We start from the raw sequence: 27,467 nt of genomic DNA, 5'->3' as shown, positions 1-27,467 counted from the left end.
GGCAGTGAGGCTTGGAAATTGCCCAGCCAAAGAGCCCAAAGCTCCCCCCTTCCTGCCCCACACACACCCGGCCCCGGGCCTGGAAGGGACAGCAGCCGTGTGTTGGCACACAGCAGAGGCTCCTGGCACAGACTCTCAGCTTCCACCACTCCAAGACAGTGACAAAGAAGACAAAGACAAAGAAGATATAGACAAAGACACAGAAGAAAACGAAGATGAAGATGACACGGCAGATGAAGAAGACGAAGACAGTGAAGAAGACAAAGACAATGGAGACAAAGAAGATGATGAAGAAGATGACAAAGAAGATGAAGACGAAGACATTGAAGAAGACAAAGACAAAGGAGACGATGAAGATGAAGAAGAAGATGACAAACAGGAAGAAGACAAAGATGAAGACTAAGAAGACAAGGCAGAGATGTCTTATTTAAGAATAGGCCGAAGAAGCTTAGTAATAAGAATTTAGAAATACTTAGAAGAAGAAGATGAAGAATAGGAATAGGAAGTAGAATTAAAAATATGTAGAAGAAGAAGAATAGGAATAGGAATAAGATTTTCAAAATACGTGGAAGAAGAAGAAGAAGAATAGGAATAGGAATAGGAATAGGAATAGGAATAGGAATAGGGTTAAGAATTTCAAAATACATAGAAATAGCAATGAAGAAGAAGAGAAATAAGAAAGAGTAGGAAGAAGAATAAGAATAACATTAAGAAGGATAAGAATAAAAAAAATGTAGAGAAAATTGAATGAATAAATAAAACTTGAAAATAATTCCTTTTTATTTCATATTGTGTATTTATATTACAGTCTATGATAGAAAAACATGAATACTCCATATGCTGTAATTATAATACATTATAGTGTCTCAACACTGTAGCAGGCCCAGGGCCTGCAAAACTTCCCTTCTGGTCAGAAGCCTGAGATGGGAAATGCCGAGTCAGGATGACTGGACCTTACAAGCCCCTCTCTTCCACCGTTGCACCCTTCTTAGCTCTCTGTAAGCCTACAGGTCCCTTTCCCTTCACCCTTGCTGTTGGACAATTTCCAAAACCCTGTAAGGTGTATAAAGCCCTGCTTCAGCCCAGCTGGCAGAAGAGCTGTCACTGAGAACCTTCGTAGAACACCCCAATAAGAAATTCTTCACAACCTCACACAGCGCTTCTCCTCTCTCTCCCTGCATCTGCTGTGGCACCTGGCAAGCTAAGGAGCAGAAATCACAAATGAGCTGATAATCCCTGGGAGCTGATATCACCTGAGCTTGCTAAGGTTGGCTGGGAGCTGCTTGGGAGCTGGGACAGGCTGTGCCCAGCAGGACTGCGCTATCCGGACCATGGCAGCCCATGGGGCACACCCCGGCTGAAAGCTGCAGTGCAGCGCTGTTGAAGATAGAGTTAGTAATTCATGCAGATAGAATGATATAAAAGTATAATGTATAGAAACATTTGTAATTTATAATGGTATCCCTTCTTCCTGGTAACTGAATGGACATACAACCATGATAACAACAGGCTTATAGCTTCTAAGAGAAAAGACTATGATTTTTACAATATATCTAAAAACGAACTTACTGAATATAGGGAAAGGGAGAGGGAGGAATTTTTATCCTCAGGATGGCGAAACCGCGGCAGATGGGCAGAGAGGCACCACAACATTTACGTGCGGAGGAAACCTCGGCTGCACAGGAGATGGCCATTCACAGAAGCATGTGCCCAGTGACGCCCAAGAGATGATGGCCCGGACAAGACACCTGTCTGAGATGCCAGAGCCATCAACGCTTCCATGCTGAATGCCAGATTCCGGGAATCGGGGAATTGTATTATTCTATTCCCAGATGAAGGCTTTCTGCAGTTCGAACCAAAGAAAGGAACCAACTTGAATATGAAGGACTCAGAAAGAAACAAAGGGACTCTGCTGCGGGCAAAATAAATTGTATAAGAACTGCTGCCTAGGAGCAGCCAAGTGTGGACGAGGTGGACTTGGTGCGATAGAGACCATTTCCCACGCCCACCCAGCTTACCTCCCGGGAGTGTTATGCTGTCCCTTTGATTGTTGGCTGGTGGGGTTGAATAAATGCTTTTTATATTTTTATTATAATTGGGCATATTTTCATTTTTACTTCTATACAAGCACTGCTCCCGTTATTGAAGAATGTTTTAATTTCCTAATGAAGATTCTAAAAAGGCACAGGAACAGAGTGCCCAGGTGTCATTTGCTGTCTCTCAGCGGTGCCGATGTGTTTGCACAGGCAGCGGCCCTGAGTGCCCTGGCAGCAGGGAGTGCTCAGCCCCAGCCCCAGGGAGAGTTGGCGGCTGGGCCGGCAGGGCAGGGCTGTGGCTGCTCTCTGCAGGCCAACTGAAGGCGCACGCTGAGCCCGGCTGGGAGAGAGCTGTGCTGGGACAGAGCCCTTTGCAGCAGGGCTGTGCAGCCGCCCCAGCGCAGCCAGCACAGCCCCGCTGGGACGCTGCCCGTGGCCCGGCAGCCGCGCTGGGGCTGTTCCTCAGCAGCCCTGCCTGCCTGCAGCAGCCTTGTGCCAGCCGGGAGGGCTTCCCCCGCTGCAGCCCCAGCCCAGCCAGCAGCAGCAGCTCTCTGCTGCTCCGCACACATCCCTGCGGCAGCAGCTGCACGGGGCTGTGCAGCCCAAGAGCCCAGAGCAGCGCAGCCAGCCCTGCAGCAGCAGCTCTGGGGCTCTGCTGCTCCTGCTGGGCAGCCCCACAGGGCTCAGGCCTCAGCAGCCCTGCCTGGAGCCGCTCTGGCCACCTCCAGCCTCACGCCTGCTCCTGGCCTGAGCCAGGACAGGGCCTTTCTCCAGCACTACATTTTCTTTCTTCTGGGATAACTCTTAGAGAATCCCAGCAACCCTGAGGCTGGAAAAGCCCTCCCAGCCCATGCAGTCCCAGCGGTGCCCCATGCCCACCTTGTCCCCAGCCCAGAGCACTCAGTGCCACTCTGGGATTCACATTCTCTGAACAGAGAGAGACAATTCTCTCCGATTTTTTCCTGCAGAAGCAGACAAAAGAATGATCAAAACAGCACTTATCTCATTTGCTGCTGCTGTCTTTGTGCAAAGGTAGAAAGACATTTTGGAAGATTGTTTACGTGAAAGGATTTGTTGATTGCATTCTGGTGTCAGTGTTTTGTTTCCTTGACCAATGTCTGCAAGCTGCGTCCTGACTGTCGGTCAGGAGACACTCACGAGATTTGTTCTGTTGAGTTCTTGCTCCATTTCAGTTTAGATGTCGTGAAATATAGCGTAATATAATATAGAATCATGTAATTTAATAAAGTAATTAATTAGCCTTTCTTTGCTCTTTCTACAATATTGCCTCTCACCTTTGCTCGTGTCATTCCTGCACAACAGTGACATGTCACCTCCAGGCCTTCCTTGGCCACCTGCAGGGATGGGCACTCCAAATCCCCCTGGGCAGCTCTTCCCAAGGCCTGAGCACCCTTGCCATGAGCAAATTGCTGCTGCTGTCCAAACCCAGCCTCCCCTGGCACAGCTTGAGTCCCTTTCCTCTTGTCCTGTCCCTGTTCCCTGGGAGCAGAGCCCCATCCCCACCTGGCTGTCCCCTCCTGCCAGGGCTACACAAGGATTGTTGGAATCCTGCATGCTGAGAATTTTAAACTTTCTGTGCTGAAAGGCACAGACTTGCAAGAGAGCTCTGCATTTGACCTGAGGCTGTGGAGAGGGCTTCCAAACTAGATTAATAGCACTGAGATTACGGGTGTGTAGTTGCTTAGAAGAGTGTAATATCAAAGGGTGGAAAACTTAGAGTGTGTGGTTTTAGAACATAGAAATAAATATGAAGCAAGATGGAGGCTTTAGGCTGGAGACAGGTTGTTCTTCTTCACCTTCTTCTTCCTCCTTCTCCATGGCTTTGGGTGGTATTTGGTAATTGGACAGAAAAGTCCTCATTGAGGCCTTCGAGTGATCAGTTATTGGGAAGTGGGAAAAGGGAAAATAATCTAGGTGTCATTTCTGCATTGGATAGTTTAACCTTAAAAGACGTGGTAACAAAAGATATTTAGCCATTTTGTGCCTTGCTAATGAAAGGCTGCAGAAGTCTTGGTTGTGAGGCTGTTGCACTGATAAGAAACAATAAACACCTGAGTCCCAACATGAAACACCATTCCAAGTGCCTTCAAACCTGACCTCGACAGAGGTGGAAAATCCAAACAGAGAATGCACAAAGGACTGTTCCTTTCTTAGGCCCTCTCCTCCTCCTCTCTGCTCTCCAGAACCAAGTCAGAATCACTGAAGGATGACAAATCCCACGTGAATATTTGGGACTAGGTGTTCACCCATTTCTCCTGTCCACAGGGACAGCCAAGTGTCCCCCTCCTCCCTTGCCCAAAATCCAACAGCACAGAGTCCCTAGGCCAGCGTTCCTCTCGCTGGGAGCAGCAGGAGGGAAATGTGAGCACTTGTGCAGCCCTGAGAGAGGGGAAGGCAGCAATTCTCCTTCCTTTCTGTGTTTTCCACACCAAAGGAGACTCCTGCAATGGGAAATGGAATTGTCCATGGTGGAGCTGCCCTGCAGGGCTCCAGCCCAGAGGAGAGGCCTGGGCCACATCAGGTGTGCTCCCAGCTGCAGCTTGGCACTTCAAAGCTGTGCCAAGAGGGGAACACTGGAGAGAAAAGAGATGATCCAGAGCCACACTGCATCTGTCTCCTCTCACTCACCGCTCCCAGAGGAGGTTCTGGATAAAGGATGCAGGGCAAGCCAAGGAAATCAGGAGGAACTCTGATTTGACTCCTTGTGTGCTGCCATGCAGCCTGGGAAAGGAGAGGTGCTTTTGTGCGCGGCTGAAGCGTGTGAGTCCTCCGGGAGCTCCACAGCCATTGGGAAGCCTTGGAGCCAGCTCCTGGTTTTTATCCTGATGGAGCTCAGGTTTGCTTCAATGGTTCCACAATATAGAAGAAGACAGGAAAGAAATGGAAAAGTTGTAGAAGACAAGAGCAAGAAGTGGCAGAACAGTGCACATTATTTACAGCATAGCTTTCCTTTTGACAGTAGAGATGTTGCTAACTACCTGTTTGTGACTTTTGACCTACATGGATTTTGAATGATACCATTGTAGAATTGATTGTGTCTTTTAAGACCAACGTACAGGAGAGTAGTACAATCCAAAGTGGTTTTCTATCCCAATAAGAATAAAACCCTCATCCTTTTATTGCAAATAGACTAAAGCTTGTGGGTTTAGTGTCATATCTGGCACAACTGGGCCCAGGGGTGACATTGTCACAGCCCAGGCCGCGCTCGGTGCCCCCGGCTGTCAGTGCTGATGGCAGGGAGCAGCCCCGGTGCCCGGCACAGCCCTGAGGGACACCCCTGGTGCCCGGGCTCCCGCCGCTCCTGCAGCCGCTGCCCACGAGTCCCCGTCCCTGCGGCCAATTCCTGCTGCCCTGGGCAGCGCAGCCGGCAAAGCCAGGGCTCTGTCAAATAAATGGGCAGGAGATCTTTCTCCTTTTTAATGCCTTTATTAAAAAGAATCAGCTCAGGTGTGGAGAAATCAACGGGTCGCGCCCACACCACCATTGCTCCCAGGAGTGGCACGGAGAAGGAGGGTGATGCAGCTTTGTCCGCTGGTCTGCAGGCAGAGCTGGGGATTCCGTCCTCACCAGAAATTAGGAGATTCCGCCTTTTCCATCCAACACCTCGGCTCCTCTTTCTTGTCAACATCTTTTCAGGTTAGGCTGAGAAGCAAAAAGGATCCAAGCAGGCACTGGACTACGCTCCCATTCTCAGACATCACCTAGGTCCCCTAGTTCTATGTTGGCTCATAATTTTAGGGGTTTTCCTGGAAAACTGCAAAATTGGGTGCAATGCATTTCTCATCTGCATGCTAGCTCTGATGCCACTCCCATTCTCCTGGTACCTGCAGAGTCCCAGTGTCCCTCCCTGGCAAGCATCATGGGGACAATGGTTAATCACCAACCATTAACAGGTAATTGAAGAAGAACTCTTAACAATGAAGCTAACTTAACACCCCTTGTCTAACTTTTTTTACCCTGCAACCTTCAAAAAATAGATAACTTTTTATTCATAACAATGGTGGGCCGCCGGGAGTGGCCCTTTGTGACACAGGCACACGGTGTCAGGGCCCTTTGTGATGTGGGACGTGGTGCTGGCCAGAGACCCCTGTGACATCAGGGAGCCCCAGCCTGGCTGAGGGTGTCTAAGGGGCGCAGAGCCCTGTTGTGCCCAGTGCCAGGAGAGCCGCTCTCTGTGCAGGAAGCAGCTCCCTGGCTCTGTCTGCGCTGGATGCCCGTAGGAATCAAGGCAGACAGTGACGGACATCAATAGCATCAAGCACAAAGGCAACTCCAACTCCCGGTCCCCAGTCCCTTGCCCAGCTGGCTGGAGGCCCCCAGCGGGCAGTGGTCAGGTCAGTCCTGCCACTGTCACAGACTGAGGAGGAGGAGAGGCCCTTTGACAAGATGGATTGTGAGCTTTCCCAGTGGCAAGATACGGAAGACATGTCCCAGAGAGAGGAACTGAGAGTTGAAGAAATGTCCCAGCAGACAGCCAGGAGCAGCCAAGAGCTGTCCCAACACCAGGTACGTCTGAGAGTTTGGGAAGTTTCCCACTCCAGAGGCAGGACACAGCAAGAGTTCTAGGAACAGAAAGAAAGTGTCACAGTGCGGGAGCTGTAGCAGTGGGGAGAGGAGAGGGAGATGTAGCAAGAGATGTTCAAGTGGGAAGAATGTGTGAGGAGGCAAGAGATATCCCAATGGGAAATAAATGTGAGTGGGCAGCAGGAATTGTGATGGGGAGGAGACAAAAGATGCCACGAGCTGTCCCTGCAGAGAGATGGGAGTGTCCCAGAGGATTCCCAGTGGGACAATGGCCAAGAGCTATCCCAGAGGGAAGGTGAGAGGGAGCAAGAGCGCTCAGCATGGGGACAAGATGTGCACTGCCACATGTCCCAGGGGGAAGACAGGAGAGAACTGGGATTGTCCCAGGTGGGAGACAGCAGTGCCAAGGAGCTGTGCCAAGGAGCAGAGGCTGCAGCCCAAGAGCTGCCCTGCTGGGACAATGGCAGTGAGCCAAAGCTGTCCCAATGGGAGGAAGATGGGAGCAGGCAGGAGCTGTCCCAATGGAGAAATGGCACCAGCTGTGAGCTGTGGGCCATAGCCTTGCCAGCAGTGAGTGCCCAGGAGCCTGAGCCTTGTCCCCCAGGGGGCCCAGCCCTGCCAGCCCCGTGGGCACAGAGGTGGCAGCAGAGGCAGTGCCTGCCCTAACCAGCGCCTCTCCTTCCCTACAGAGTCCCCCGCAGGCCCAGCCGGCAGCTGCTGCCCCAGCGGGAGCTGCTGAGCAGGAGGAGACCCCCGAGCCTCTGGCTCCTGGGGCAGAAGAGGCAGCAGAGCCTCCTGCCCCCAGGGAGGAGCTGCCAGCAGCAGGGACACAGAGCCCAGTCCCTGCCCCTCTCAGCCCCCCAGGCTGCAGCCAGGCTCTGCTGGACGTGGCCTGGCTCATCAGTTACGTGATCCTGAGCCGGGCTCTGCTGGACATCCAGGGATCCGGGCAGCAGCCACAGGAGCAGAGGCAGCTGGAAGAACTTGAGGATCCAGCAGTGGCAGCAAGAGGCCCAGGAGAGGGGGAAGAGGCACAGGCAAGCAGCCAGGAGACCTCAGCTTGGGACAGTGACTGCCATGCCTACGGTGAGGAAGAGGAAGGTGAAGTGGAGTCAGACCAGTCCCAATGGGCTGACTCTTCCCTCGAAGATGTGTCCCAGCTGGAAGACAATGTGAGCCTCACTTCTTGGGAGAATGTTGTGTGCCCAGTTGAGCAGGAGAATAGCCAGCCTTGTCCCCCAGATGGGCCCAGCTCTGCCAGCCCCGTGGGCAGAGATTTGGCGGCAGAGGCATTGCCTGCCCTGCCCAGCACCTCTCCTGCCCTAGGCCGTGCCACCATGGCCGAGCTGGCAGCTTTTGCTCGCTCTGGAGCTGGTGGGCGGGTGGCGACATGGCTGGAGCTGCCCAGGAAACGTCCCTCCCGCTTCAGGCGGGCGCTGCGGGCGCTGCGGGGGCTCTTCTGCTGTCCCTGCCTGAGGCCACGGCCCGAGGAGTAAAGCAGACGAGGATAAGATGAAGACAAAGAAGGTGAAGGAGATGAAGAAGATGAAGATGACCCCTCCTCCTCGTGCCGCTGTTCTGCTGTGGGAGCAGCAGCTCTTGGCTTCAGCTCCAGGGGCTGAAAGACTGCTGCTGTAGCTCCTCCAAGCCAGGGAAGGGAAAAGCTTTTGGGTGGGACAACAAAGCCAAGCAAGCCAAGCGAAAGTGAATCAGGCAGAGCCACAAAGGCCTTGGCAGTGAGGCTTGGAAATTGCCCAGCAAAGAGCCCAAAGCTCCCCCCTTCCCTGCCCCACACACACCCGGCCCCGGGCCTGGAAGGGACAGCAGCCCTGTGTTGGCACACAGCAGAGGCTCCTGGCACAGACTCTCAGCTTCCACCACTCCAAGACAAAGAAGACGAAGACTCTGAAGAAGTCAAAGACAAAGGAGACAAAGAAGATGATGAAGAAGATGACAAAGAAGATGAAGACGAAGACATTGAAGAAGACAAAGACAAAGGAGACGATGAAGATGAAGAAGAAGATGACAAACAGGAAGAAGACAAAGATGAAGACTAAGAAGACAAGTCAGAGAATTCTTATTTAAGAATAGACCGAAGAAGCTTAGTAATAAGAATTTAGAAATACTTAGAAGAAGAAGATGAAGAATAGGAATAGGAAGTAGAATTTAAAATATGTAGAAGAAGAAGAATAGGAATAGGAATAAGATTTTCAAAATACGTGGAAGAAGAAAAAGAAAAATATTAATAGGAATAGGAATAGGAATAGGAATAGGAATAGGAATAGGAATAGGATTAAGAATAGGAATCGGAATTTCAAAATACATAGAAATAGCAATGAAGAAGAAGAGAAATAAGAAAGAGTAGGAAGAAGAATAAGAATAACATTAAGTAGGATAAGAATAGAAAAATGATGAGCAAATTGAATGAATAAATAAAACTTGAAAATAATTCCTTTTTATTTCATATTGTGTATTTATATTACAGTCTATGATAGAAAAACATGAATATTCCATATGATGTAATTGCAATACATTATAGTGTCCCAACACTGTAGCAGGCCCAGGGCCTGCAAAACTTCCCTGCTGGTCAGAAGCCTGAGATGGGAAATGCCGAGTCAGGATGACTGGACCTTAGAAGCCCCTCTCTTCCACCTTTACACCCTTCTTAGCTCTCTATAAGCCTATAGGACCCTTTCCCTTGACCTTTATTGTTGGACAATTTCCCAAACCCCTGTAAGGTGTATAAACCCCTACTTCTGCCCAGCTGGCAGAAGAACTGTCACTGAGAACCTTCGTGGAAGACCCCAAGAAAGAATTTCTTCACAACCTCACACAGCGCTTCTCCTCTCTCTCCCTGCGTCTGCTGTGGGACCTGGCAAGCTAAGGAGCTGAAATCACAAATGAGCTGATAATCCCTGGGAGCTGACATCACTTGAGCTTGCTAAGGTTGGCTGGGAGCTGCTTGGGAGCTGGGACAGGCTGTGCCCAGCAGGACTGCGCTATCCGGACCATGGCAGCCCACGGGGCACACCCCGGCTGAAAGCCGCAGTGCAGCGCTGTTGAAGATAGAGTTAGTAATTCATGCAGATAGAATGATATAAAAGTATAATGTATAGAAACATTTGTAATTTATAATGGTATCCCTTCTTGCTGGTAACTGAATGGACATACAGCCATGATAACAACAGGCTTATAGCTTCTAAGAGAAAAGACTATGATTTTTACAATATATCTAAAAACGAACTTACTGAATATAGGGAAAGGGAGAGGGAGGAATTTTTATCCTCAGGATGGCGAAACCATGGCAGATGGGCAGAGAGGCACCACAACATTTACGTGCGGAGGAAACCTCGGCTGCACAGGAGATGGCCATTCACAGAAGCATGTGCCCAGTGACGCCCAAGAGATGATGGCCCGGACAAGACACCTGTCTGAGATGCCAGAGCCATCAACGCTTCCATGCTGAATGCCAGATTCCGGGAATCGGGGAAGTGTATTATTCTATTCCCAGATGAAGGCTTTCTGCAGCTCGAACCAAAGAAAGGAACCAACTTGAATATGAAGGACTCAGAAAGAAGCAAAGGGACTCTGCTGCAGGCAAAATAAATTGTATAAGAACTGCTGCCTAGGAGCAGCCAAGTGTGGACGAGGTGGACTTGGTGCGATAGAGACCATTTCCCATGCCCACCCAGCTTACCTCCCGGGAGTGTTATGCTGTCCCTTTGATTGTTGGCTGGTGGGGTTGAAGAAATGCTTTTTATATTTTTATTATAATTGGGCATATTTTCATTTTTACTTCTATACAAGCACTGCTCCCGTTATTGCAGAATGTTTTTATTTCCTAATGAAGTCTCTAAAAAGGCACAGGAACAGAGCGCCCAGGTGTCATTTGGTGTCTCTCAGCGGTGCCGATGTGTTTGCACAGGCAGCGGCCCTGAGTGCCCTGGCAGCAGGGAGTGCTCAGCCCCAGCCCCAGGGAGAGTTGGCGGCTGGGCCGGCAGGGCAGGGCTGTGGCTGCTCTCTGCAGGCCAACTGAAGGCGCACGCTGAGCCCGGCTGGGAGAGAGCTGTGCTGGGACAGAGCCCTTTGCAGCAGGGCTGTGCAGCCGCCCCAGCGCAGCCAGCACAGCCCCGCTGGGACGCTGCCCGTGGCCCGGCAGCCGCGCTGGGGCTGTTCCTCAGCAGCCCTGCCTGCCTGCAGCAGCCTTGTGCCAGCCGGGAGGGCTTCCCCCGCTGCAGCCCCAGCCCAGCCAGCAGCAGCAGCTCTCTGCTGCTCCGCACACATCCCTGCGGCAGCAGCTGCACGGGGCTGTGCAGCCCAAGAGCCCAGAGCAGCGCAGCCAGCCCTGCAGCAGCAGCTCTGGGGCTCTGCTGCTCCTGCTGGGCAGCCCCACAGGGCTCAGGCCTCAGCAGCCCTGCCTGGAGCCGCTCTGGCCACCTCCAGCCTCACGCCTGCTCCTGGCCTGAGCCAGGACAGGGCCTTTCTCCAGCACTACATTTTCTTTCTTCTGGGATAACTCTTAGAGAATCCCAGCAACCCTGAGGCTGGAAAAGCCCTCCCAGCCCATGCAGTCCCAGCGGTGCCCCATGCCCACCTTGTCCCCAGCCCAGAGCACTCAGTGCCACTCTGGGATTCACATTCTCTGAACAGAGAGAGACAATTCTCTCCGATTTTTTCCTGCAGAAGCAGACAAAAGAATGATCAAAACAGCACTTATCTCATTTGCTGCTGCTGTCTTTGTGCAAAGGTAGAAAGCCATTTTGGAAGATTGTTTACGTCAAGGGATTTGTTGATTGCATTCTGGTGTCAGTGTTTTGTTTCCTTGACCAATGTCTGCAAGCTGTGTCCTGACTGTCGGTCAGGAGACACTCACGCGATTTGTTCTGTTGAGTTCTTGCTCCATTTCAGTTTAGATGTCGTGAAATATAGCGTAATATAATATAGAATCATGTAATTTAATAAAGTAATTAATTAGCCTTCTTTTACTCTTTCTACAATATTGCCTCTCACCTTTGCTCGTGTCATTCCTGCACAACCGTGACATGTCACCTCCAGGCCTTCCTTGGCCACCTGCAGGGATGGGCACTCCAAATCCCCCTGGGCAGCTCTTCCCAAGGCCTGAGCACCCTCGCCATGAGCAAATTGCTCCTGCTGTCCAAACCCAGCCTCCCCTGGCACAGCTTGAGGCCCTTTCCTCTTGTCCTGTCCCTGTTCCCTGGGAGCAGAGCCCCATCCCCACCTGGCTGTCCCCTCCTGCCAGGGCTACAGAAGGATTGTTGGAATCCTGCATGCTGAGAATTTTAAACTTTCTGTGCTGAAAGGCACAGACCTGCAAGAGAGCTCTGCATTTGACCTGAGGCTGTGGAGTGGGCTTCCAAAATTGATTAATAGCACTGAGATTACGGGTGTGTAGTTGCTTAGAAGAGTGTAGTATCAAAGGGTGGAAAACTTAGAGTGTGTGGTTTTAGAACATAGAAATAAATATGAAGCAAGATGGAGGCTTTAGGCTGGAGACAGGTTGTTCTTCTTCACCTTCTTCTTCCTCCTTCTCCATGGCTTTGGGTGGTATTTGGTCATTGGACAGAAAAGTCCGCATTGAGGCCTTCGAGTGATCAGTTATTGGGAAGTGGGAAAAGGGAAAATAATCTAGGTGTCATTTCTGCATTGGATAGTTTAGCCTTAAAAGACGCGGTAACAAAAGATATTTAGCCATTTTGTGCCTTGCTAATGAAAGGCTGCAGAAGTCTCGGTTGTGAGGCTGTTGCACTGATAAGAAACAATAAACACCTGAGTCCCAACAGGAAACACCATTCCAAGTGCCTTCAATCCTGACCTCGACAGAGGTGGAAAATCCAAACAGAGAATGCACAAAGGATTGTTCCTTTCTTAGGCCCTCTCCTCCTCCTCTCTGCTCTCCAAAACCAAGTCAGAATCACTGAAGGATGACAAATCCCACGTGAATATTTGGGACTAGGTGTTCACCTATTTCTCCTATCCACAAGGACAGCCAAGTGTCCCCCTCCTCCCTTGCCCAAAATCCAACAGCACACAGTCCCTAGGCCAGCGTTCCTCTCGCTGGGAGCAGCAGGAGGGAAATGTGAGCACTTGTGCAGCCCTGAGAGAGGGGAAGGCAGCAATTCTCCTTCCTTTCTCTCTTTTCCACACCAAAGGAGATTCCTGCAATGAGAAATGGAATTGTCCATGGTGGAGCTGCCCTGCAGGGCTCCAGCCCAGAGGAGAGGCCTGGGCCACATCAGGTGTGCTCCCAGCTGCAGCTTGGCACTTCAAAGCTGTGCCAAGAGGGGAACACTGGAGAGAAAAGAGATGATCCAGAGCCACACTGCATCTGTCTCCTCTCACACACCGCTCCCAGAGGAGGTTCTGGATAAAGGATGCAGGGCAAGCCTAGGAAATCAGGAGGAACTCTGATTTGACTCCTTGTGTGCTGCCATGCAGCCTGGCAAAGGAGAGGTGCTTTTGTGCGCGGCTGAAGCGTGTGAGTCCTCCGGGAGCTCCACAGCCATTGGGAAGCCTTGGAGCCAGCTCCTGGTTTTTATCCTGATGGAGCTCAGGTTTGCTTCAATGGTTCCACAATATAGAAGAAGACAGGAAAGAAATGGAAAAGTTATAGAAGACAAGAGCAAGAAGTGACAGAACAGTGCACATTTTTTACAGCATAGCTTTCCTTTTGACAGTAGAGATGTTGCTAACTACCTGTTTGTGACTTTTGACCTACATGGATTTTCAATGATACCATTGTAGAATTGATTGTGTCTTTTAAGACCAATGTACAGGAGAGTAGTACAATCCAAAGTGGTTTTCTATCCCAATAAGAATAAAACCCTCATCCTTTTATTGCAAATAGACTAAAGTTTGTGGGTTTAGTGTCATATCTCACAACTGGGCCCAGGGGTGACATTGTCACAGCCCGGGCCGCGCTCGGTGCCCCCGGCTGTCAGTGCTGAAGGCAGGGAGCAGCCCCGGTGCCCGGCACAGCCCTGAGGGACACCCCTGGTGCCCGGGCTCCCGCCGCTCCTGCAGCCGCTGCCCACGAGTCCCCGGCCCGTCCCTGCGGCCAATTCCTGCTGCCCTGGGCAGCGCAGCCGGCAAAGCCAGGGCTCTGAGAAATAAATGGGCAGGAGATCTTTCTCCTTTTTCATGCCTTTATTAAAAAGAATCAGCTCAGGTGTGGAGAAATCGACGGGTCGCGCCCACGCCACCATTGCTCCCAGGAGTGGCACGGAGAAGGAGGGTGATGCAGCTTTGTCCGCTGGTCTGCAGGCAGAGCTGGGGATTCCGTCCTCACCAGAAATTAGGAGATTCCGCCTTTTCCATCCAACACCTCGGCTCCTCTTTCTAGTCAACATCTTTTCAGGTTAGGCTGAGAAGCAAAAAGGATCCAAGCAGGCACTGGACTACGCTCCCATTCTCAGACATCACCTAGGTCCCCTAGTTCTATGTTGGCTCGTAATTTTAGGGGTTTTCCTGGAAAACTGCAAAATTGGGTGCAATGCATTTCTCATCTGCATGCTAGCTCTGATGCCACTCCCATTCTCCTGGTACCTGCAGAGTCCCAGTGTCCCTCCCTGGCAAGCATCATGGGGACAATGGTTAATCACCAACCATTAACAGGTAATTGAAGAAGAACTCTTAACAATGAAGCTAACTTAACACACCTTGTCTAACTTTTTTTACCCTGCAACCTTCAAAAAATAGATAACTTTTTATTCATAACAATGGTGGGCTGCCGGGAGTGGCCCTTTGTGACACAGGCAGACGGTGTCAGGGCCCTTTGTGATGTGGGACGTGATGCTGGCCAGAGACCCCTGTGACATCAGGGAGCCCCAGGCTGGCTGAGGGTGTCTAAGGGGCGCAGAGCCCTGGGTTGCCCAGTGCCAGGAGAGCCGCTCTCTGTGTAGGAAGCAGCTCCCTGGCTCTGTCTGCCCTGGATGCCCGTAGGAATCAAGGCAGACAGTGACGGACATCAATAGCATCAAGCACAAAGGCAACTCCAACTCCCGGTCCCCAGTCCCTTGCCCAGCTGGCTGGAGACCCCCAGCGGGCAGTGGTCAGGTCAGTCCTGCCACTGTCACAGACTGAGGAGGAGGAGAGGCCCTTTGACAAGATGGATTGTGAGCTTTCCCAGTGGCAAGATATGGAAGACATGTCCCAGAGAGAGGAGCTGAGAGTTGAAGAAATGTCCCAGCAGACAGCCAGGAGCAGCCAAGAGCTGTCCCAACACCAGGTACGTCTGAGAGTTTGGGAAGTTTCCCACTCCAGAGGCAGGACACAGCAAGAGCTCTAGGAACAGAAAGAAAGTGTCACAGTGCGGGAGCTGTAGCAGTGGGGAGAGGAGAGGGAGATGTAGCAAGAGGTGTGCCAGTGGGAAGAATGTGTGAGGAGCCAAGAGATATCCCAATGGGAAATAAATGGGAGTGGGCAGCAGGAGTTGGGATGGGGAGGAGACAAAAGATGCCAGGAGCTGTCCCTGCAGAGAGATGGGAGTGTCCCAGAGGATTCCCAGTGGGACAATGGCCAAGAGCTTTCCCAGAGGGAAGGTGAGAGGGAGCAAGAGCTCTCAGCATGGGGACAAGATGTGCACTGCCACATGTCCCAATGGGAAGACAGGAGGGAACTGGGATTGTCCCAGGTGAGAGACAGCAGCAGTGCCAAGGAGCTGTGCCAAGGAGCAGAGGCTGCAGGCCAAGAGCTGCCCTGCTGGGACAACGGCAGGGAGCCAAAGCTGTCCCAATTGGAGGAAGATGGGAGCAGGCAGGAGCTGTCCCAATGGAGAAATGGCATCAGCTGTGAGCTGTGGGCCAGAGCCTTGCCAGCAGTGAGTGCCCAGGAGCCTGAGCCTTGTCCCCCAGGGGGCCCAGCCCTGCCAGCACCGTGGGCACAGAGGTGGCAGCAGAGGCAGTGCCTGCCCTAACCAGCGCCTCTCCTTCCCTACAGAGTCCCCCGCAGGCCCAGCCGGCAGCTGCTGCCCCAGCGGGAGCTGCTGAGCAGGAGGAGACCCCCGAGCCTCTGGCTCCTGGGGCAGAAGAGGCAGCAGAGCCTCCTGCCCCCAGGGAGGAGCTGCCAGCAGCAGGGACACAGAGCCCAGTCCCTGCCCCTCTCAGCCCCCCAGGCTGCAGCCAGGCTCTGCTGGACCTCGTGTGGATCATCAGCTACATGATCCTGAGCCATGCTCTGCTGGAGATCCAGGGATCCGGGCAGCAGCCAGAGGAGCAGAGGCAGCTGGAAGAATGTGAGGATCCAGCAGTGGCAGCAAGAGGCCCAGGAGAGGGGGAAGAGGCACAGGCAAGCAGCCAGGAGACCTCAGCTTGGGACAGTGACTGCCATGCCTACGGTGAGGAAGAGGAAGGTGAAGTGGAGTCAGACCAGTCCCAATGGGCTGACTCTTCCCTCGAAGATGTGTCCCAGCTGGAAGACAATGTGAGCCTCACTTCTTGGGAGAATGTTGTGTGCCCAGTTGAGCAGGAGAATAGCCAGCCTTGTCCCCCAGAGGGGCCCAGCTCTGCCAGCCCCGTGGGCAGAGATTTGGCGGCAGAGGCATTGCCTGCCCTGCCCAGCACCTCTCCTGCCCTAGGCCGTGCCACCATGGCCGAGCTGGCAGCTTTTGCTCGCTCTGGAGCTGGTGGGCGGGTGGCGACATGGCTGGAGCTGCCCAGGAAACGTCCCTCCCGCTTCAGGCGGGCGCTGCGGGCGCTGCGGGGGCTGTTCTGCTGTCCCTGCCTGAGGCCACGGCCCGAGGAGTAAAGTAGAAGAGGATAAGATGAAGACAAAGAAGGCGAAGGAGATGAAGAAGATGAAGATGACCCCACCTCCTCGTGCCGCTGCTCTGGTGTGGGAGCAGCAGCTCTTGGCTTCAGCTCCAGGGGCTGAAAGACTGCTGCTGTAGCTCCTCCAAGGCAGGGAAGGGAAAAGCTTTTGGGTGGGACAACAAAGCCAAGCAAGCCAAGCGAAAGTGAATCAGGCAGAGCCACAAAGGCCTTGGCAGTGAGGCTTGGAAATTGCCCAGCAAAGAGCCCAAAGCTCCCCCCTTCCTGCCCCACACACACCCGGCCCCGGGCCTGGATGGGACAGCAGCCGTGTGTTGGCACACAGCAGAGGCTCCTGGCACAGACTCTCGGCTTCCACCACTCCAAGACAGTGACAAAGAAGACGAAGACTCTGAAGAATTCAAAGACAAAGGAGACAAAGAAGATGATGAAGAAGATGACAAAGATGATGAAGACGAAGACATTGAAGAAGACAAAGACAAAGGAGACGATGAAGATGAAGAAGATGACAAACAGGAAGAAGACAAAGATGAAGACGAAGAAGACAAAGATGAAGACTAAGAAGACATGTCAGAGAATTCTTATTTAAGAATAGACCGAAGAAGCTTAGTAATAAGAATTTAGAAACACTTAGAAGAAGAAGATGAAGAATAGGAATAGGAAGTAGAATTAAAAATATGTAGAAGAAGAAGAATAGTAATAGGAATAAGATTTTCAAAATACGTGGAAGAAGAAAAAGAAGAATATTAATAGGAATAGGAATAGGAATAGGAATAGGAATAGGATTAAGAATAGGAATTGGAATAGGAATAGGAATAGGATTAAGAATAGGAATCAGAATTTCAAAATACATAGAAATAGCAATGAAGAAGAAGAGAAATAAGAAAGAGTAGGAAGAAGAATAAGAATAACATTAAGTAGGATAAGAATAGAAAAATGATGAGAAAATTGAATGAATAAATAAAACTTGAAAATAATTCCTTTTTCTTTCATATTGTGTATTTATATTATAGTCTATGATAGAAAAACATGAATATTCCATATGATGTAATTGCAATACATTATAGTGTCCCAACACTGTAGCAGGCCCAGGGCCTGCAAAACTTCCCTTCTGGTCAGAAGCCTGAGATGGGAAATGCCGAGTCAGGATGACTGGACCTTAGAAGCCCCTCTCTTCCACCTTTGCACCCTTCTTAGCGCTCTGTAAGCCTATAGGTCACTTTCCCTTGACCTTTATTGTTGGACAATTTCCAAAGCCCTGTAAGGTGTATAAACCCCTACTTCTGCCCAGCTGGCAGAAGAGCTGGCACTGAGAACCTTCGTAGAAGACCCCAAGAAAGAATTTCTTCACAACCTCACTCAGCGCTTCTCCTCTCTCTCCCTGCATCTGCTGTGGCACCTGGCAAGCTAAGGAGCTGAAATCACAAATGAGCTGATAATCCCTGGGAGCTGACATCACTTGAGCTTGCTAAGGTTGGCTGGGAGCTGCTTGGGAGCTGGGACAGGCTGTGCCCAGCAGGACTGCGCTATCCGGACCATGGCAGCCCACGGGGCACACCCCGGCTGAAAGCCGCAGTGCAGCGCTGCTGAAGATATAGTTAGTAATTCATGCAGATAGAATGATATAAAAGTATAATGTATAGAAACATTTGTAATTTATAATGGTATCCCTTCTTGCTGGTAACTGAATGGACATACAACCATGATAACAACAGGCTTATAGCTTCTAAGAGAAAAGACTATGATTTTTACAATATATCTAAAAACGAACTTACTGAATATAGGGAAAGGGAGAGGGAGGAATTTTTATCCTCAGGATGGCGAAACCATGGCAGATGGGCAGAGAGGCACCACAACATTTACATGCAGAGGAAACTTCTGCTGCACAGGAGATGGCCATTCACAGAAGCATGTGCCCAGTGACACCCAAGAGATGATGGCCCGGACAAGACACCTGTCTGAGATGCCAGAGCCATCAACGCTTCCATGCTGAATGCCAGATTCCGGGAATCGGGGAAGTGTATTATTCTATTCCCAGATGAAAGCTTTCTGCAGCTCGAAGCAAAGAAAGGAACCAACTTGAATATGAAGGACTCAGAAAGAAACAAAGGGACTCTGCTGCGGGCAAAATAAATTGTAGAAGAACTGCTGCCTAGGAGCAGCCAAGTGTGGACGAGGTGGACTTGGTGCGATAGAGACCATTTCCCACGCCCACCCAGCTTACCTCCCGGGAGTGTTATGCTGTCCCTTTGATTGTTGGCTGGTGGGGTTGAATAAATGCTTTTTATATTTTTATTATAATTGGGCATATTTTCATTTTTACTTCTATACAAGCACTGCTCCCGTTATTGAAGAATGTTTTTATTTCCTAATGAAGTCTCTAAAAAGGCACAGGAACAGAGTGCCCAGGTGTCATTTGGTGTCTCTCAGCGGTGCCGATGTGTTTGCACAGGCAGCGGCCCTGAGTGCCCTGGCAGCAGGGAGTGCTCAGCCCCAGCCCCAGGGAGAGTTGGCGGCTGGGCCGGCAGGGCAGGGCTGTGGCTGCTCTCTGCAGGCCAACTGAAGGCGCACGCTGAGCCCGGCTGGGAGAGAGCTGTGCTGGGAGAGAGCCCTTTGCAGCAGGGCTGTGCAGCCGCCCCAGCGCAGCCAGCACAGCCCCGCTGGGACGCTGCCCGTGGCCCGGCAGCCGCGCTGGGGCTGTTCCTCAGCAGCCCTGCCTGCCTGCAGCAGCCTTGTGCCAGCCGGGAGGGCTTCCCCCGCTGCAGCCCCAGCCCAGCCAGCAGCAGCAGCTCTCTGCTGCTCCGCACACATCCCTGCGGCAGCAGCTGCACGGGGCTGTGCAGCCCAAGAGCCCAGAGCAGCGCAGCCAGCCCTGCAGCAGCAGCTCTGGGGCTCTGCTGCTCCTGCTGGGCAGCCCCACAGGGCTCAGGCCTCAGCAGCCCTGCCTGGAGCCGCTCTGGCCACCTCCAGCCTCACGCCTGCTCCTGGGCTGATCCAGGACAGGGCCTTTCTCCAGCACTACATTTTCTTTCTTCTGGGATAACTCTTAGAGAATCCCAGCAACCCTGAGGCTGGAAAAGCCCTCCCAGCCCATGCAGTCCCAGCGGTGCCCCATGCCCACCTTGTCCCCAGCCCAGAGCACTCAGTGCCACTCCGGGATTCACATTCTCTGAACAGAGAGAGACAATTCTCTCCGATTTTTTCCTGCAGAAGCAGACAAAAGAATGATCAAAACAGCACTTATCTCATTTGCTGCTGCTGTCTTTGTGCAAAGGTAGAAAGCCATTTTGGAAGATTGTTTACGTCAAGGGATTTGTTGATTGCATTCTGGTGTCAGTGTTTTGTTTCCTTGACCAATGTCTGCAAGCTGCGTCCTGACTGTCGGTCAGGAGACACTCACGAGATTTGTTCAGTTGAGTTCTTGCTCCATTTCAGTTTAGATGTTGTGAAATATAGCGTAATATAATATAGAATCATGTAATTTAATAAAGTAATTAATTAGCCTTTCTTTGCTCTTTCTACAATATTGCCTCTCACCTTTGCTCGTGTCATTCCTGCACAACCGTGACAGGTCACCTCCAGGCCTTCCTTGGCCACCTGCAGGGATGGGCACTCCAAATCCCCCTGGGCAGCTCTTCCCAAGGCCTGAGCACCCTCTCCATGAGCAAATTGCTGCTGCTGTCCAACCCCAGCCTCCCCTGGCACAGCTTGAGGCCCTTTCCTCTTGTCCTGTCCCTGTTCCCTGGGAGCAGAGCCCCATCCCCACCTGCCTGTCCCCTCCTGCCAGGGCTACAGAAGGATTGTTGGAATCCTGCATGCTGAGAATTTTAAACTTTATGTGCTGAAAGGCACAGACTTGCAAGAGAGCTCTGCATTTGACTGAGGCTGTGGAGAGGGCTTCCAAAATTGATTAATAGCACTGGGATTACGGGTGTGTAGTTGGTTAGAAGAGTGTAATATCAAGGGGTGGAAAACTTAGAGTGTGTGGTTTTAGAACGTAGAAATAAATATGAAGCAAGATGGAGGTTTTAGGCTGGAGACAGGTTGTTCTTCTTCACCTTCTTCTTCCTCCTTCTCCATGGCTTTGGGTGGTATTTGGTCATTGGACAGAAAAGTCCGCATTGAGGCCTTCGAGTGATCAGTTATTGGGAAGTGGGAAAAGGGAAAATAATCTAGGTGTCATTTCTGCATTGGATAGTTTAGCCTTAAAAGACGCGGTAACAAAAGATATTTAGCCATTTTGTGCCTTGCTAATGAAAGGCTGCAGAACTCTCGGTTGTGAGGCTGTTGCACTGATAAGAAACAATAAACACCTGAGTCCCAGCATGAAACACCATTCCAAGTGCCTTCAAACCTGACCTCGACAGAGGTGGAAAATCCAAACAGAGAATGCACAAAGGATTGTTCCTTTCTTAGGCCCACTCCTCCTCCTCTCTGCTCTCCAAAACCAAGTCAGAATCACTGAAGGATGACAAATCCCACCTGAATATTTGGGACTAGGTGTTCACCCATTTCTTCTGTCCACAGGGACAGCCAAGTGTCCCCCTCCTCCCTTGCCCAAAATCCAACAGCACACAGTCCCTAGGCCAGCGTTCCTCTCGGTGGCAGCAGCAGGAGGGAAATGTGAGCACTTGTGCAGCCCTGAGAGAGGGGAAGGCAGCAATTCTCCTTCCTTTCTGTGTTTTCCACACCAAAGGAGACTCCTGCAATGGGAAATGGAATTGTCCATGGTGGAGCTGCCCTGCAGGGCTCCAGCCCAGAGGAGAGGCCTGGGCCACATCAGGTGTGCTCCCAGCTGCAGCTTGGCACTTCAAAGCTGTGCCAAGAGGGGAACACTGGAGAGAAAAGAGATGATCCAGAGCCACACTGCATCTGTCTCCTCTCACGCACCGCTCCCAGAGGAGGTTCTGGATAAAGGATGCAGGGCAAGCCAAGGAAATCAGGAGGAACTCTGAGTTGAGTCCATGGGTGCTGCCATGCAGCCTGGGAAAGGAGAGGTGCTTTTGTGCGCGGCTGAAGCGTGTGAGTCCTCCGGGAGCTCCACAGCCATTGGGAAGCCTTGGAGCCAGCTGCTGGTTTTTACCCTGATGGAGCTCAGGTTTGCTTCAATGTTTCCACAATATAGAAGAAGACAGGAAAGAAATGGAAAAGTTGTAGAAGACAAGAGCAAGAAGTGACAGAACAGTGCACATTTTTTACAGCATAGCTTTCCTTTTGACAGTAGAGATGTTGCTAACTACCTGTTTGTGACTTTTGACCTACATGGATTTTCAATGATACCATTGTAGAATTGATTGTGTCTTTTAAGACCAATGTACAGGAGAGTAGTACAATCCAAAGTGGTTTTCTATCCCAATAAGAATAAAACCCTCATCCTTTTATTGCAAATAGACTAAAGCTTGTGGGTTTAGTGTCATATCTGGCACAACTGGGCCCAGGGGTGACACTGGCGCAGCCCAGGCCGCGCTCGGTGCCCCCGGCTGTCAGTGCTGAAGGCAGGGAGCAGCCCCGGTGCCCGGCACAGCCCTGAGGGACACCCCTGGTGCCCGGGCTCCCGCCGCTCCTGCAGCCGCTGCCCACGAGTCCCCGGCCCGTGCCTGCGGCCAATTCCTGCTGCCCTGGGCAGCGCAGCCGGCAAAGCCAGGGCTCTGTGAAATAAATGGGCAGGAGATCTTTCTCCTTTTTCATGCCTTTATTAAAAAGAATCAGCTCAGGTGTGGAGAAATCGACGGGTCGCGCCCACGCCACCATTGCTCCCAGGAGTGGCACGGAGAAGGAGGGTGATGCAGCTTTGTCCGCTGGTCTGCAGGCAGAGCTGGGGATTCCGTCCTCACCAGAAATTAGGAGATTCCGCCTTTTCCATCCAACACCTCGGCTCCTCTTTCTAGTCAACATCTTTTCAGGTTAGGCTGAGAAGCAAAAAGGATCCAAGCAGGCACTGGACTACGCTCCCATTCTCAGACATCACCTAGGTCCCCTAGTTCTATGTTGGCTCGTAATTTTAGGGGTTTTCCTGGAAAACTGCAAAATTGGGTGCAATGCATTTCTCATCTGCATGCTAGCTCTGATGCCACTCCCATTCTCCTGGTGCCTGCAGAGTCCCAGTGTCCCTCCCTGGCAAGCCTCAGGGGGACAATGGTTAATCACCAACCATTAACAGGTAATTGAAGAAGAACTCTTAACAATGAAGCTAACTTAACACACCTTGTCTAATTTTTTTTTACCCTGCAACCTTAAAAAATAGGCACCATTTTATTCATAAAAATGGTGGGCTGCCGGGAGTGGCCCTTTGTGACACAGGCACACGGTGTCAGGGCCCTTTGTGATGTGGGACGTGGTGCTGGCCAGAGACCCCTGTGACATCAGGGAGCCCCAGGCTGGCTAAGGGTGTCTAAGGGGCGCAGAGCCCTGGGCTGCCCAGTGCCAGGAGAGCCGCTCTCTGTGCAGGAAGCAGCTCCCTGGCTCTGTCTGCGCTGGACGCCCAGAGAGATAGAGGCCGACAGCGACAGACAACGATAGCAACGACAACAAAGGCAAATCCAACTCCCAGTCCCCAGCCCATTGGCCAGCTGGCTGGAGGTCCACAGCGGGCAGTGGTCAGGGCAGTGGTCAGGTCAGTCCTGCCACTGTCAAAGACTGAGGAGGAGGAGAGACCCTTTGTAAACATGGACCGTGAGATTTCCCAGTGGGAAGATCTGCAAGACGTCTCCAGGAGAGAAGTACTGACAGTCCAAGAAATGTCCCAGCAGACAGCCAGGAGCAGCCAAGAGCTGTCCCAACACCAGGTACGTCTGAGAGTTTAGGAAGTTTCCCAGTCCAGAGGTGGAACACAGCAAGAGCGCTAGGAACAGAAAGAAAGTGTCACAGTGCGGGAGCTGTAGCAGTGGGGAGAGGAGAGGGAGATGTAGCAGGAGGTGTGCCAGTGGGAAGAATGTGTGAGGAGGCAAGAGATATCCCAATGGGAAATAAATGGGAGTGAGCAGCAGGAGTTGGGATGGGGAGGAGACAAAAGATGTCACGAGCTGTCCCTGCAGAGAGATGGGAGTGTCCTAGAGGATTCCAAGTGGGACAATGGCCAAGAGCTCTCCCAGAGGGAAGGTGAGAGGGAGCAAGAGCTCTCAGCATGGGGACAAGATGTGCACTGCCACATGTCCCAATGGGAAGACAGGAGGGAACTGGGATTCTCCCAGGTGGGAGACAGCAGTGCCAAGGAGCTGTGCCAAGGAGCAGAGGCTGCAGGCCAAGAGCTGCCCTGCTGGGACAATGGCAGTGAGCCAAAGCTGTCCCAATGGGAGGAAGATGGGAGCAGGCAGGAGCTGTCCCAATGGAGAAATGGCATCAGCTGTGAGCTGTGGGCCAGAGCCTTGGCAGCAGTGAGTGCCCAGGAGCCTGAGCCTTGTCCCCCAGGGGCCCAGCCCTGCCAGCCCCGTGGGCACAGAGGTGGCAGCAGAGGCAGTGCCTGCCCTAACCAGCGCCTCTCCTTCCCTACAGAGTCCCCCGCAGGCCCAGCCGGCAGCTGCTGCCCCAGCGGGAGCTGCTGAGGAGGAGGAGATCCCCGAGCCTCTGGCTCCTGGGGCAGAAGAGGCAGCAGAGCCTCCTGCCCCCAGGGAGGAGCTGCCAGCAGCAGGGACACAGAGCCCAGTCCCTGCCCCTCTCAGCCCCCCAGGCTGCAGCCAGGCTCTGCTAGGCTTAGTGTGGCTCATCAGCTACGTCATCCTGAGCCGGGCACTGCTGGACATCCAGGGATCCGGGCAGCAGCCACAGGAGCAGAGGCAGCTGGAAGAATGTGAGGATCCAGCAGTGGCAGCAAGAGGCCCAGGAGAGGGGGAAGAGGCACAGGCAAGCAGCCAGGAGACCTCAGCTTGGGACAGTGAGTGCGATGCATACGGTGAGGAAGAGGAAGGTGAAGTGGAGTCAGACCTATCCCAATGGGCTGACTCTTCCCTCGAAGATGTGTCCCAGCTGGAAGACAATGTGAGCCTCACTTCTTGGGAGAATGTTGTGTGCCCAGTTGAGCAGGAGAATAGCCAGCCTTGTCCCCCAGAGGGGCCCAGCTCTGCCGGCCCTGTGGGCAGAGATTTGGCAGCAGAGGCATTGCCTGCCCTGCCCATCACCTCTCCTGCCCCAGGCCGTGCCACGGAGGCCGAGCCGGCAGCTGCTGAGGAGGAGGAGTCCTCAGAGCTGGCACTGTCACCGCTGTCTCAGGATGGCAGCCACGAGACCTCGGTTTGGGACAGTGACAGCGAGGAGTACTGTGAGGTGCAGGAAGATGACTGTGAAGTACAGTCCCTGCTGTCCCAATGGGTAAATGCTTCTCTTCAAGACGTCTCCCATCTGGAGGACAGCAAGAGCTTCAGCGGTTGGCAGAAGCCTGTGGGCCCAGTGAAGGATGAGCACTGCCAGCCTTGTCCCCCAGCGGGACCCTGCTCTGCCAGCCCCGTGGGCACAGAGCTGGCAGCAGAGGCATTGCCTGCCCTGCCCAGCGCCACTCCTGCCCTAGGCTGTGCCACCATGGCCGAGCTGGCAGCTTTTGCTCGCTCCGGAGCTGGTGGGCGGGTGGTGACATGGCTGGACCTGCCCAGGAAACGTCCCTCCCGCTTCAGGCGGGCGCTGCGGGCGCTGCGGGGGCTGTTCTGCTGTCCCTGCCTGAGGCCACGGCCCGAGGAGTAAAGTAGAGGAGGAAAAGATGAAGACAAAGAAGGTGAAGGAGATGAAGAAGATGAAGATGACCCCTCCTCCTCGTGCCGCTGTTCTGGTGTGGGAGCAGCAGCTCTTGGCTTCAGCTCCAGGGGCTGAAAGATTGCTGCTGCAGCTCCTGCAAGGCAGGGAAGGGAAAAGCTTTTGGATGGGCCAGCCAAGCCAAGCAAGCCAAGCGAAAGTGAATCAGGCAGAGCCACAAAGGCCTTGGCAGTGAGGCTTGGAAATTGCCCAGCAAAGAGCCCAAAGCTCCCCCCTTCCCTGCCCCACACACACCCGGCCCCGGGCCTGCAAGGGACAGCAGCCCTGTGCTGGCACACAGCAGAGGCTCCTGGCACAGACTCTCAGCTTCCACCACTCCAAGACATCGACAAAGAAGACGAAGACTCTGAAGAAGTCAAAGACAAAGGAGACAAAGAAGATGATGAAGAAGATGACAAAGAAGATGAAGACGAAGACATTGAAGAAGACAAAGACAAAGGAGACAAAGAAGAAGATGAAGAAGATGACAAACAGGAAGAAGACAAAGATGAAGACTAAGAAGACAAGTCAGAGAATTCTTATTTAAGAATAGACTGAAGAAGCTTAGTAATAAGAATTTAGAAATACTTAGAAGAAGAAGATGTAGAATAGGAATAGGAAGTAGAATTAAAAATATGTAGAAGAAGAAGAATAGGAATAGGAATAAGACTTTCAAAATACGTGGAAGAAGAAAAAGAAGAATATTAATAGGAATAGGAATGGAAATAGGAATAGGAATAGGAATAGGAATAGGAATAGGAATAGGAATAGGAATAGGAATAGGAATCAGAATTTCAAAATACATAGAAATAGCAATGAAGAAGAAGAGAAATAAGAAAGAGTAGGAAGAAGAATAAGAATAACATTAAGTAGGATAAGAATAGAAAAATGATGAGAAAATTGAATGAATAAATAAAACTTGAAAATAATTCCTTTTTATTTTATATTGTGTATTCATATTACAGTCTATGATAGAAAAACATGAATATTCCATATGCTGTAATTATAATACATTATAATGTCCCAACACTGTAGCAGGCCCAGGGCCTGCAAAACTTCCCTGCTGGTCAGAAGCCTGAGATGGGAAATGCCGAGTCAGGATGACTGGACCTTACAAGCCCCTCTCTTCTGCCTTTGCACACTTCTTAGCTCTCTGTAAGCCTATAGGTCCCTTTCCCTTGACCTTTATTGTTGGACAATTTCCCAAACCCCTGTAAGGTGTATAAACCCCTACTTCTGCCCAGCTGGCAGAAGAGCTGTCACTGAGAACCTTCGTAGAACACCCCAATAAGAAATTCTTCACAACCTCACTCAGCGCTTCTCCTCTCTCTCCCTGCGTCTGCTGTGGCACCTGGCAAGCTAAGGAGCTGAAATCACAAATGAGCTGATAATCCCTGGGAGCTGACATCACTTGAGCTTGCTAAGGTTGGCTGGGAGCTGCTTGGGAGCTGGGACAGGCTGTGCCCAGCAGGACTGCGCTATCCGGACCATGGCAGCCCACGGGGCACACCCCGGCTGAAAGCCGCAGTGCAGCGCTGTTGAAGATAGAGTTAGTAATTCATGCAGATAGAATGATATAAAAGTATAATGTATAGAAACATTTGTAATTAATAATGGTATCCCTTCTTGCTGGTAACTGAATGGACATACAACCATGATAACAACAGGCTTATAGCTTCTAAGAGAAAAGACTATGATTTTTACAATATATCTAAAAACGAACTTACTGAATATAGGGAATGGGAGAGGGAGGGATTTTTATCCTCAGGATGGCGAAACCATGGCAGATGGGCAGAGAGGCACCACAACATTTACGTGCGGAGGAAACCTCGGCTGCACAGGAGATGGCCATTCACAGAAGCATGTGCCCAGTGACGCCCAAGAGATGATGGCCCGGACAAGACACCTGTCTGAGATGCCAGAGCCATCAACGCTTCCATGCTGAAAGCCAGATTCCGGGAATCGGGGAAGTGTATTATTCTATTCCCAGATGAAGGCTTTCTGCAGCTCGAACCAAAGAAAGGAACCAACTTGATGATGAAGGACTCAGAATGGAACAAAGGGACTCTGCTGCGGGCAAAATAAATTGTATAAGAACTGCTGCCTAGGAGCAGCCAAGTGTGGACGAGGTGGACTTGGTGCGATAGAGACCATTTCCCACGCCCACCCAGCTTACCTCCCGGGAGTGTTATGCTGTCCCTTTGATTGTTGGCTGGTGGGGTTGAATAAATGCTTTTTATATTTTTATTATAATTGGGCATATTTTCATTTTTACTTCTATACAAGCACTGCTCCCGTTATTGAAGAATGTTTTTATTTTCTAATGTAGTCTCTAAAAAGGCACAGGAACAGAGTGCCCAGGTGTCATTTGGTGTCTCTCAGC

This window comes from Passer domesticus, chromosome 2, assembly GCF_036417665.1.
Source record: "Passer domesticus isolate bPasDom1 chromosome 2, bPasDom1.hap1, whole genome shotgun sequence".
In the NCBI taxonomy this organism is placed as follows: Eukaryota; Metazoa; Chordata; class Aves; order Passeriformes; family Passeridae; genus Passer; species Passer domesticus.
This window is presented reverse-complemented; position numbering follows the sequence as displayed.